We start from the raw sequence: 12070 nt of genomic DNA, 5'->3' as shown, positions 1-12070 counted from the left end.
GGTTTAGTCTGGCCATCAAGGCCGGCAACTGCTCCACCCAGGCGTCTGTTATAGAACCACTGTTGTGTTTCACCACATGTCCATCATACCAGCCTCTCTTAAAAATGCGATAAGGAGAAGTGAAGTTACTTTGCGGGTAGAACTGATCCTTCGGCGAACGCCAAGGCGTTGCAAGGGGGCATGCGGAAGGTCCTTTTGTTGCAGATTTTCCCGGAGGGCGTCCCTTTCATCTTGGAATTTTGGACACGGCCACAGAAAGTGTTCAATGTCTTCTGTCTCGTCGCATGGGGTACAGTTCGGAGAATTGGTATGCCCTGTCTTAAATAACCATGCTGGTGTACTATCAGGGTCTGTGATTCGATATAGAAGTGAGGCTTCCTCTCGACTAAATCGCTTGGTTATGCGTGGCATATGTGGTGGAACCCAAAGTGACCCAAGGTGATATCGAATGTCAGATTTCTTTCTTTTTTGTTACCTTGATCACTCTTTGGGCACTTGATTTTGGGAGGATGATGGAGCGCTGCGTATGTAAGAGAATCAGCTTGTTTTGTTGCCAGCAATGCCAACCAATGTGGGAGGGAATTCACTGAAACTTTACCGCGAAGCTTTTGTTGCCGAGTTCTTTCACGAGGTCTTATGATATGCGAGCGAGCTTCATGGGCGGTAGACCACGGTAGAGTTGTTGCAGCGCGGCCTTTGAGTCTGGAACGAGGACCACATAGTGTGATCCGGTGGTGGTTCCGTGCTCGCAATGGCTCTCGGGTTGCGAACTTGAGTCCCGTTCAGCCTCGCTGCAGACGTCGTCTTGTTCGTCTGTCTTGCGATACGCTTCTTAATAGTGACCAACCTTCGTAAGGGTTCCTTCAAAGGAGGCGCCCTGGCGTCCTTGTCTTGCAAGTCTTGCGTATCCTGCAAGCTAGACCCGCCTGCAGCCAACGACCTCCTACTCCTCTTCTTTCGTTGCTTCTTAAACCGGCGGCAAAGCGACGTTCGGCTACCTTCATCTAACGCTATCGGGGCGCATTCTCCTCGCAGCTGTAGCTGCTCTCGCTCGTAAGGCATTCCCCGTTCCGATCAACCTGCGTCTGTTCTTTCAAACCGATCTAGGGCACAAACTGCATTGTGAAGGCTGGCTCGGGTTCAAGCTAGTCTCTTGCCTTCAGCTTTCACGAAAGAACTGGCGCCGCATCCCCCCCAAAATGTGCGAAATCTCCACGGCTCGGCCATAAACGCTACGTGCCGCGGGAAAATGTTCAGACACGAATAGGGAAGGAGACACGAATAAAAATTACAGTGGGGGAGCTGGTCGTTCCGTCTTCATTCTGTCTCCCAGCGCGCGTGGCATTTCGCTTTCCCGCGTAAAAGCAATGATGATACCGAAACAAATGTGGCGAAACCAGCAGGGGGTAGCGGCTGCAATTTGGAATGATACTGCCACGCTATTATCCAATCCTGCGCCGGACTCCCGTGATGGGTCCCTTTGGCGGCGGTGCTTTTACGGGACCGCGGATCCCATCAAATATACACACGCCGGTACTGGCACTGCCAAAGTGAGAAGTGCGGTACCTTATCGGGAGCAGCAGACGGTAAGCGTGGAAAATGATCGGGCTTGCCGGCGTTTCTGCATACTGTGTCATAACACTAGAAGATAACGATTCTTGGAGTGGAATATGTAGGCTTGGTTGCGTGTAGTTATAAACTGTGCTCGAGACTGAGTACAGACAAAACTCGCCTGCTGGTGGACACGTTACAAGACCCAGAAACACACTGCTTAGTTGCTGTAGCTTCCAACCCAGGGCCGCATTATTTTACAGACCTCGTCACGGCTGCCTGTAAAGAGCGGGAACGATGCCCTTGCGAGGCCCTTGCTGCCGCCTACGGGAGAAAGCTGGAACGACGTACGGTCAAATGACTTGATACCGAAGTGCTTGGAACCTCCAAAGATATTCGTTATGAGGTCACTTCGTTGTAGAGATCACGCACCGCAGCTTATCGCCACAGAGCAGGCTATGCAGACTACCGTAACCTAGTGGTAGCTTCTACAACTAAGGGAAGCATTCATTCATTCATTCATTCATTCATTCATTCACCGCATCCACCCGGACTTCCTCGTTCTCCTATCTTCTTCGCAAGGTGCGTAAAGGAGAAGGCAACGGAGCCCAAAGCGAAACCAAAACACGAAATGAAAGCAAGCGCGTAAGGCACGGGTGACCGTTACCAGGAGAAATACCAAGTTGCAGGGCCAGTGTCTCCCTTGGGAGTCATGGACGTAGCAGTAGGGGAACTCGATCTTCTCCTCGTTACCGGCCTGATTTATTGCTTCGTCCCAATTACGCTGATTGCCGTACAGCGTCGGTACTCGCGTAATAGCGCGCAAGTCCGGGTTGGCGGCGTGGGCTTCGACCCGGTTCATTCCGCTCTCCAGAAGGGGCCGCGGCGTTCGATGTATTACGTTTCTGGTTTCGGACTGCGGATCCGTTCGCCTCGCTGTTACAGGAAACCAGCGTTGACCCGTGTGCGTACCTTTCTTCACTTTCTTTCTTTTACGTTTTTAAACGTTTATTTTTCTAGAATTTTCAGATTTGCTGGAATGAAGTTGAGCAGAGTTTGAGCAGTTCCCTCTAATTGGCCTTCTCGTCCAACAACTATACCGACCCTTTAGCCATACGCCGCTTCGCACAGCGTCGATCTGCCACACAGCAGAAGATTTATAAGGGGGTTACAACTGGCTGGATTGAATTGAGACGTTTCCTTTCCAGCTTGCGTGGGCGGTTATTACGAGGTCGATTTAATGATTCCCGCCGTTACGGATCATACGTTTTATTTAAATTTATTTTTCATTCTCATTTTTTTTTTTGCTTTTTGCTTTCTTGGGTAGCTAGCTGGAGAGCCGGGCGTAATATGTGCTCGGGTCATTAGGAAATTGCTCTGCACCGAACGAAGGCAATCGCTCGAAATACCTGGTACGCCGCTTGAACCCATTCCGTGAGTTGCTTTTCTCTCTATCGTTGAGATTCTCTCTATCTCTCTATCTCATTTCTTTTTCATTTTATTGTTATTTTCCTAAATCACGCGTAGCATATATTTAGTAAGTAGAATCAAATTGCACAATACAGTGCTCAACATAAGGATAAAGAATGAATGCAATGTACGGGTAGAACGCATTAACATGACTGCAATATCATGTAATTAGAGCAGTAATAATAGGTCAATTATAAGAACAGACGAGTGCAGATGCAGGAGAAGAATATATTTCTTCACAGTTTTCAAATAGTGTTTAGATCACGGGTATTTCATTTCTTCTTGAAGACGTCACTGTCATTTGACAGCATTACGGAAAGCAAGCCTGAACCACTAAAACTAATTCTGCAACGCTGAAAGGGCAAGCAAACACGAAAGAGTTAGCAAAGGAGGCTTGGGGCCACTTTCATTAGGGCAATTTCTCGCGCGGCACAGCGAAGCACGCGAAAGGTGCGATGCTTCCAGATTGTCTAATTGAACTCCGATGTGTCCATTTCCCATCGTCGGACATCAGGCAGGAATTAGCTGCGATATTTTTCACGAGTGAGTTCCTCGTGGTATCGCAATGGTCTGCCGTCCACAGTTATGGCACATGCTGTTCTGTAAGGTCGCCTTAATCTTTGGTTAGAATAGAAGCGTATAGAACTAGCTCTAGTAACCTCCGCCTCCTCCTCGCGATCCTTCTCCTCCTCCTCCTGCTGCTGCCACTGCTACTGCCGCTACTGTTGCCGCTACTGCTACTGTTGTTGTTGAAACACCCATCTTATCCGAGGTTCACTTAGACGCATGTACGGTAATTAGCTAAGCTGCGAGGAACATATAGACGTAACTGGAGAAACCTGCTACTAAGTGTGACTCCGTCAACTCAACTCCATGTGCGTTTCGAAGAAATAATCTAAAATTCCTGGGAAGTCCTCTCATGTGGTTCCTTTCTGCGCGCGTTTAAGTGTTAATATTTTGCAGTGTTTTACGTTCAGCAATATGATCCCATGTCGCATCACCAGCACTTTCCTCCTTGCGTACTTACTCGTATAAAGCCTACCTCGTAACTTATGTTGATGTGAAGAATAAATCGCAGGAGGAACGTCGTCTACGTTGGCTGCGCTTATAACATACCGACGAAATCAGAAAAAAAAAGAAAGAAACTTTAGCAGAGCGTGGTTTCGACCCAAGGACCTCTTGGTTATGGGCCCAGCAATTTTGCACAGCACAACGCTGCTGCATACTGCGGTCTGTGGCTGAGACTTACTCCATCCAGCGCGCATTCTTGAGGATCATCGTTGATCGCAACAACGGGAATTCAAAGGTTCGGCAAAAATTCATCTGGTCAGGTCGAAGTTGCGGTGAATGTCCAAATCAATGTCAAAAACAGACGCTCCAGACCCAGCCCCTTTGCATAAAGCAGACAAACGGAGCTTGCCTGTTTTTGTGGGACCAAGGAGCCCGTATCGTCCCCGAAACGTCTGTGTGTTCTTTTTCAAATCTTGATTTGGTCAGTGACCGCGACTTCATCATAGCGCGAATTAGGTCTGAAATCCTTCACATCGCGCGATTAGGCTATGCGATATGAGAGAGCGCTTGACGGCCTTCGACATTTCCAACATTCTAGACACGAAAATGCTGTGCCTTGATTTCTGGCTTTTCTCTAGAAAGCTTTATCACAAAAGGCAAGCCCAGCTGTAGCTTAGCTAGCGAAAGGCGGAAATTCAAAATAAGAAACGGCAGAAGTCCAAAGATAAGAACTAATTGACGTTAATTAAATAATCTTTAAAAGCTGGGTTATGCGGGTAAACGGAGCAAGGTAACACGGGGGAAAATCTTAAAAGTGACAGAGATTGACAAACTGAAAAACGCGTGCACGTCAGCCCTGCGGTGGCTTAATAAGAATAATTATGCTCCCAAGGTATCGGGTTCCATTCCCGGAGGCCTCCGTCAGGGAGGGGGTAGAGAATGCACAAGCGCTACTGTACCATGCTTGGGATGCACGTTCAAGGAGTTTACGTGGTAGAAATCAATTCGACGTCTGGCGCTGCGGCCTCCCTCATAGACCGGAATGCAGGTTCGCAACGATAAACGTCATAGTTTACTCTCTCTCTCTCTCTCTCTCTCTCTCTCTCTATATATATATATATATATATATATATATATATATATATATATATATATATATATATAGGTACTGGGATCGATACCCAGCACCTCCACCACTTTATAATACCGAGACCGATCAAGTTGTCCAGCGCTGTTTATTCCAAAAAAAGGCAACGCCCCAGCTCACGCGCGATGAAGTAGAAGAACAGGGAAGATGATGATGGCTATGTACAAATGAAAACGACTAAGTACGTTAATAGTGCTTACAATATATATATATATATATATATATATATATATATATATATATATATATATATATATATATATATATATATATATATATATATATATATATATGCGGGGGGTAGCAAGACTGACAAGAGCGAAACGTTCGCACACTTACAGCTGAAGTGAAACGAGATTAAGAGTGATACAGCACAGCCATCACTTCTTTCCATAAAGCAGGAAGAGGCAGTCACTATAGCGAAGGCGCGTCTACGCACCGTGGGATTACTGAGCGCGGGAGATCTGCATGGCGCCACGAACAATAAATAGTTCGGTGTACGGGAGCATCGAACGTTGCTTGCCGGGAGAAATGTCGCAGCTGTCGGAAGCTTGCGCTTCGCTTAAGTTGCGCCATAGGCCGGACTGGAATACGGGATCTCGTTGACAGAGTTTCGTGCATCTCTGCCCACATGCCATTGCATATATAATAACACGGTATAGTGCCTGTATACTTAGTAGTAGTAGTGGCTGAATCTGCTAAGGCGATGACGGCTATAGTTGCATTTAGACTGCTTTTACAGCAGCAGTGTGTGCTGTTTTTTAGGGCCGAAAAAGAAACTGAGAAACTTCCCAACGCGCGTTGGCTCTCGCCATTAAGGCAGTATTTATTTTCTTAACCTTGTTATCTGATCTTTTCTAGTGTTTTGAGAGAGAGAGAGAAAGGCCAAGGAAAGACAGGGAGGTTAACCAGAGATTATCTCCGGTTGGCTACCCTGTACCGGGGGAGGGCAAGGGGATGCAATAGGTGAGAAAGAAAGAAGGATAAAAAAAGGAAAAAGAAAACCTAAGCACACACACGCACGTACACACGAACTATTTCTGTGGGCACTGTCACGCAGCCCGCAAAGGCGTTCCTAGTCTTCCTAGTTATTTGAGATGTAGAAAATGGGAAGGTAGGCAATTAGGAAACTGCCTAACGCCCGTTCGCTCACCCCAGCAAGGCAGTCTTTATTTTCTGAACCTGGTTATGTTATCTAGTTACGTCAGACGTAGAAAAATGGGAAGGTAAGGCTGCGTTAGCACCGGACATACGGAAGTACCGAATTCGTTACTCACACAACAATGAAAGAAAGGAAAAGAAAAGAAAATATCAACAAACACTATACACACACGAACACGTGACATGCGAGCAAAGATTGTCTCTACGGGCATCTGCACCGAAAGCACAGTCGTCTCCGTAGAGCTAAAAGTGTCTGCGTCCTATTTTAAAAACACTGACCGCGTAAGAAATGACCCTTTAATGGTAACGGATCTTGTGCAAGCAACTCCATTCTTGACAGACCCGCATTGCTGGGTATGTCCATATGTCATGGCGTTCTTTGGCCATAGCTGGTCCTTGCGCCATTAAAATAAATAAATAAATAAATAAATAAATAAATAAATAAATAAATAAATAAATAAATAAAGCAATCAATTGCTGGGTACGTGCCACTTGTTGATAGCAAGAACAACATGTGCATTTTCTGGTATTCGTTATTTTGTTCATTTACTTGTACTCGCGTTGAATAATTGTGATTGTCTTTTTCTTTCTTCTTGTGTTGTCTGAAACAGGTATGCTAAAACGTCTTCCGCTATACATTACTGCAGGTAATCATTACAAGCCACCTGGCTGAAGATCAAGGCATCACTGCAAGCATGAGGTACAGTCGAGGACAAAAAGTGAAATCAAATGAAATCAAAACAAATTTGTTGAGCACCACACTGATGTTCTGGGGGCGCAGACAAAATGCCTACGCAAAGGCTTGACTAGGGGCTTACGCCCCTTACAGAAAAGTTGGACCTTGCGTAGAGAAGTTTTATGAAATAGAAAGAAAAAGAAAAGCAATACTGTCTATACATACTGGTCCCAAATAGAAGTTTACACAATAGTTAGCGACAGTGAAGTTTGCATAATTCCGTATTACGCAGAGAAAGTTTGCATAATGCGGAATCTGCTAAAAGAAAAAAAAAAAATCGGAATTCCCGCAAAGTCTGCACACATAATCCCGAATTCAAGCTTTTAGCGTGTAGCCGCTTTTCTACCTACGCAGTATTCGTTAAAGTAGAAGTGCCGTGCCTTAACAATTAGGAAATTTACATTGGCCGCGCAGCTCAGCCGGCTCGCGCGTAAAGATTTGCCGCCGACTGTACATGTTCTATGGAATAAGATATTATTCTGAAATCCTCGAATTCTATCTCCAGTCCTCTGAAAAAAAAAAAAAAAATAGGCAGAATATACGTATTGGCTCGTCCGCAGTGCGTGCTTTGGATAAGTGATGTCCAAATTCACGTCTCAGTGACGGCTCCGTCTGATTCTCAGAAGTTAATCTCAAAGGCCAAGCTTTTGCCGACTACATGCACCGGAAGAAATTTGATAGCCGGGAGCGCGCCATTGTCGTCACGTATTGGACATTAGCAATAGAGCAGTCCTTCATGCTGTCTCAAAACTCGTCCTTGCGCACGCGCTGTTCTATGGGTGGCATCCAAATACACGCACCAGCGACGGCTCTCACCATGCAACAAAAACCAATATCGAACGCTATGCTTTTTGTCGACTACACGCTGCGGAAGCAATCGCTAAGCCGGAAACATGTCATGGACGCCATATTTTAAACACCTAATGAGAGAGAGCTATGGATGGGGCAATCATCGGTTGTACGTGCTGACAGAACACGCGTTACTGCACTACGACGATGGCGGCCATGATGACGGCATGACGATGACACTTCGCTCACATTGCAGGACATCTAAAAAACTGTGAAAAGCGGAAAAGAACTCTGAGAGCGACAGCTAGCTCTGCGAATGAGACGCACTGCGAACGACCGGGCTTTTCTCCAAAATCTGAATGCACACACTTTAATAATTAAAAAAAAAACCTATGCAGATCCCACGTACTGTGGGAACCGAAGTTAAGCGAAGCATTTTGCAGGTTTCTGGCTATAGGCATCTACCCTACGGCGGCGCGCCTAGAACGTCTCTTTGAAACCCTCGATGACGTCAAGCAGGTGGACATTGTCGAGCTTGAACATGCTGAGGCTAAAAAAGAACGTGGGCTCGCTGGTCGGCGTACACGGGGTGAGGAACTTGCTTTGGAATCGCTGTTCGTACGGAGGAAACCACCACCACCACCCTGTGTTCCGCATCCGGCATGCCGGGTCTTCTTACGCGCGCCACCTGGCTAGGCCGAGGTAGTATACGCGACAATCTGAGGCGAGAGTCGGATGACGGGAGCTCGGATGACGGGAGCTCGAATGACGGCGATGCCGCGACCACGCTGGCAACGCGAACATGAGCATATTACCCAGCGGCTCAAATTCGTCGGCACCGCTACTTCCCCGGCGTAGGAAGACGAACGAACGAACGAACGAACGAACGAACGAACGAACGAACGAACGAACGAACGAACGAACGAACGAACGAACGAACGAACGAACGAACGAACGAGCGAACGAACGAACGAACGAACGAGCGAACGAACGAGCGAGCGAACGAGCGAACGAACGAACGAACGAACGAACGAACGAACGAACGAACGAACGAACGAACGAACGAACGAGCGAGCGAACGAACGAGCGAACGAACGAACGAACGAACGAACGAACGAACGAACGAACGAACGAACGGACGAACGGACGAACGGACGGACGGACGGACGGACGGACGAACGAACGAACGAACGAACTCGGAGCACCTGCAGTTCGCAAAGACTACTTCGCATAAACATTGCTGTGGTATTTATTCAACGATCTTGAAACTTCGTATATCTCAGCGCGCAGTTCAGTGGCTCTATCATTTCAAAAGCTTATCTTCCTGTCTCTGTTATCTTGTCTCTCAGAACGAATGAAAGTGTGCACAGAGCGTGAACTGCACAGCTAGGCGGTACGGACGGCCAAAGTCGGTTCCTTTGCGGGATTATGCAGTGACGTCGTCGAAACCGGCACAGTGTTTTAGAGGCAATGCGATTAAAACCTGCGCGTTATCTCGATCCGCGTACCTCTGGAAGCTCAGCGAAAGACAACAATATGGCACCACGTGACGTCACATGAATACCACGTTAATGAGAGCCCAAAGCTCTCGTGGCCTGCAGGACCTGAATAAAGTTGATTTCCTTCCTTCCTTCCTTAAAAAAATTATGCAATGTAAGAAAAAAAATAAGAAAAGAAATGAAATTATGGGGTTTTACGTGCCAAAACCACTTTCTGATTATGAGGCACGCTGTAGTGGAGGGCACCGCAAATTTAGACCACCTGGGGTTCTTTAACGTGCACCTAAATCCAAGTACACGGGTGTTTTCGCATTTCGCACCCATCGAAATGCAGCCGCCGTGGCGGGCATTCGATCCCGCGACCTCGTGCTCAGTAGCCCAACACCATAGCCACTGAGCAACGACGGCGGGTAAGAAGAAGAAGAAGAAGAAATAAGAAGAAAAGTTGATTAGACGGCGTTCCCGTTGACTTGTCTTTCCGCGTGTTAACGCTGCCTAACTTCAGTAAGTTCGCGAAAGTTGTGAGCTCAATGTTTCCAAGCAACAGCTATTTGAGCACGTGTACGAGACAGCCACGTTCTTTAAAGTAATTTTTGCACACGTGTACAGAACTGCGCGCACGAAAGCGCACTTCGCAAACGTCGTTACACGTGCGCTTACCGAGATAGGTTGCCTAACTTAAGGTTAATAATAACAATAAGACTAAAAAGAAACTTCGTCCATTCTCGCCCCAGGGCATTAAAGACACACACTCCACGTGCACCTCATTAACGACTCGAAGCGGCGCTTTTCGGGGCAACGAGGGACAACCCGTGAAATTTAGTAGGAAAAGGCGTCGATAGAAAATTTCTGTCCGATTAACCTCGGGGTCCTGATCGCTAGCTCGGCCGCTAATGGGCTCTTCTCATCCGCATTTATAACATCTCGAGAAGGAATTAAAAAAAAAAAGAAGAAAGGAATAACAAAAGCTACTGTTTGTTTTAGTGTTGCTCTTGACCAAACCAAACCAAAAACCAAGCTCTTGACCCTGCAGGCCTCGGACATTGTGGAGTCGATATTGTAAGCTGTGAACGAGGCGGCGTTACATAAGCACCGTCTCATCTTCTTTAATACTTCAATAGCTTGAAGTAAGAGGCTTTCCATTTTCAAGGTTATGCTTTCAATGGAAAGAACAGTAAATGGGGCCAAAATAATGCACTCAATTTGGCTGTGGTATTAAGACACCATTATAAACATCGACTTGCCCTTCAGCTGTTAGTTCCAGCATGTGCTGAAGTGTGTTCACAGCGAAAGAATATAGGGCAAATTCTGCCAGCTGCTCCAACATTTTTTATAAAATAAGGTTTGTGTATTACCCGTTTCGATGGCGTGTATAAGTAATATGTCAATGGGACTTCTTACAAAATGCACGCAAATAGAACATTGCTTTAATGTAAAGTCAGGCGTTTACTTAGATTTGGCTGCGTTAGGCGGTTTAATACTTGCAATTCACAACGTCCGCCTAAAAAGAACGTTTTTGGGTTTCATGTATACTAGAATAGCATAATCCAAAATGTGTTTTATGGGTCGCTACTGTGCTTATTGCTAGTTCCAGTGTTTAAGGCCATCTTATTTGTATGCTGCTGCAAGATGTGCTGTTGTCAAACATAGAGCCGTCACTTGCCATGATGGCTATATGTTCCTACATTGCATTGAGATGGAAATGTGGGGAACTTATGTATAATACAAAAAAAAAAATACTAACTTAGTCCCCAGTGAACAGCTTCCTGCGAATGGTTGAATATGTAGCTTGTCTAATGAGTGTAAACGGCTAAATGCCAGCCCTTCCTTGGCTCCACACTTCTCGCGGTTGGTTCGTGACGATGATGATGATGATGACTACGACGACGATGATAATTACGACCAGGGCGATGAGTTCCTATAAGTCCAGTTGGTTGCAGTGGAGGCGTAGAGGTAGAACACCCGCCTCGCATGCAAGAGGTCCGTGGTTCGAATCCCGGTGCCGGCAATTTTCCACCGGATTAAAAAAAAAAAAAAATCCGCGTGTTGATAAAATTGCAAAAACAGGCCTGGAGTGTGGCCTGATCCCGGTGACCAGAACCGGTAACGCACTCCCTCACCAGAGCAGGATTGGCCACCCTGGTGCAGTACTCGGCCACAACCTCCTATATGAACACAACAATCAAACCCCGGCCCTCAGTCCCTAGCAGCTGCGAAGCAACTGACCACGGCGGCGGTCAGACCTGCGACGCTGCAGAGGGTGCTAAGAATCACTGGCTCCGGACAGGCCGCCATTGGAATATGAACCTGGCAACGTTTAACGCTAGAACGTTATCTAGTGAGGCGAGTCTAGCAGTGCTATTGGAGGAATTAGAGGGCAGTAAATGGGATATAATAGGGCTCAGTGAAGTTAGGAGGCCAAAAGAGGCATATACAGTGCTAAAAAGCGGGCACGTCCTGTGCTACCGGGGCTTAGCGGAGAGACGAGAACTGGGAGTCGGATTCCTGATTAATAAGAACATAGCTGGTAACATACAGGAATTCTATAGCATTAACGAGAGGGTGGCAGGTCTTGTTGTGAAACTTAATAAGAGGTACAAAATGAAGGTTGTACAGGTCTACGCCCCTACATCCAGTCATAATGACCAGGAAGTCGAAAGCTTCTATGAAGACGTGGAATCGGCGATGGGTAGAGTGAAAACTAAA

The 12070-nt window shown here is 46.6% G+C and overlaps 1 protein-coding gene across 2 annotated transcripts in view; it reads left to right on the top strand.

Moving 5' to 3' along the window:
* LOC126539137 (uncharacterized) overlaps positions 1 to 12070 on the top strand; it is a 264993-nt gene that overhangs the window by 92154 nt on the left and 160769 nt on the right. The window contains exon 2 of one of the 2 annotated variants that reach the window (XM_050185872.3): positions 6988 to 7040. The exons of the other annotated variant lie outside the window; for it this stretch is intronic. The gene's annotated coding sequence lies outside the window, so the exon portion shown is untranslated. The remainder of the gene's footprint in view (positions 1 to 6987; positions 7041 to 12070) is intronic. 2 annotated transcript variants of the gene reach the window in all.

Source organism: Dermacentor andersoni, chromosome 11 (genome assembly GCF_023375885.2).
Source record: "Dermacentor andersoni chromosome 11, qqDerAnde1_hic_scaffold, whole genome shotgun sequence".
Lineage (NCBI taxonomy): Eukaryota > Metazoa > Arthropoda > Arachnida > Ixodida > Ixodidae > Dermacentor > Dermacentor andersoni.
The sequence above is the reverse complement of the archived record's forward strand: the minus strand, read 5'-3'. Positions and strand labels throughout refer to the sequence as shown.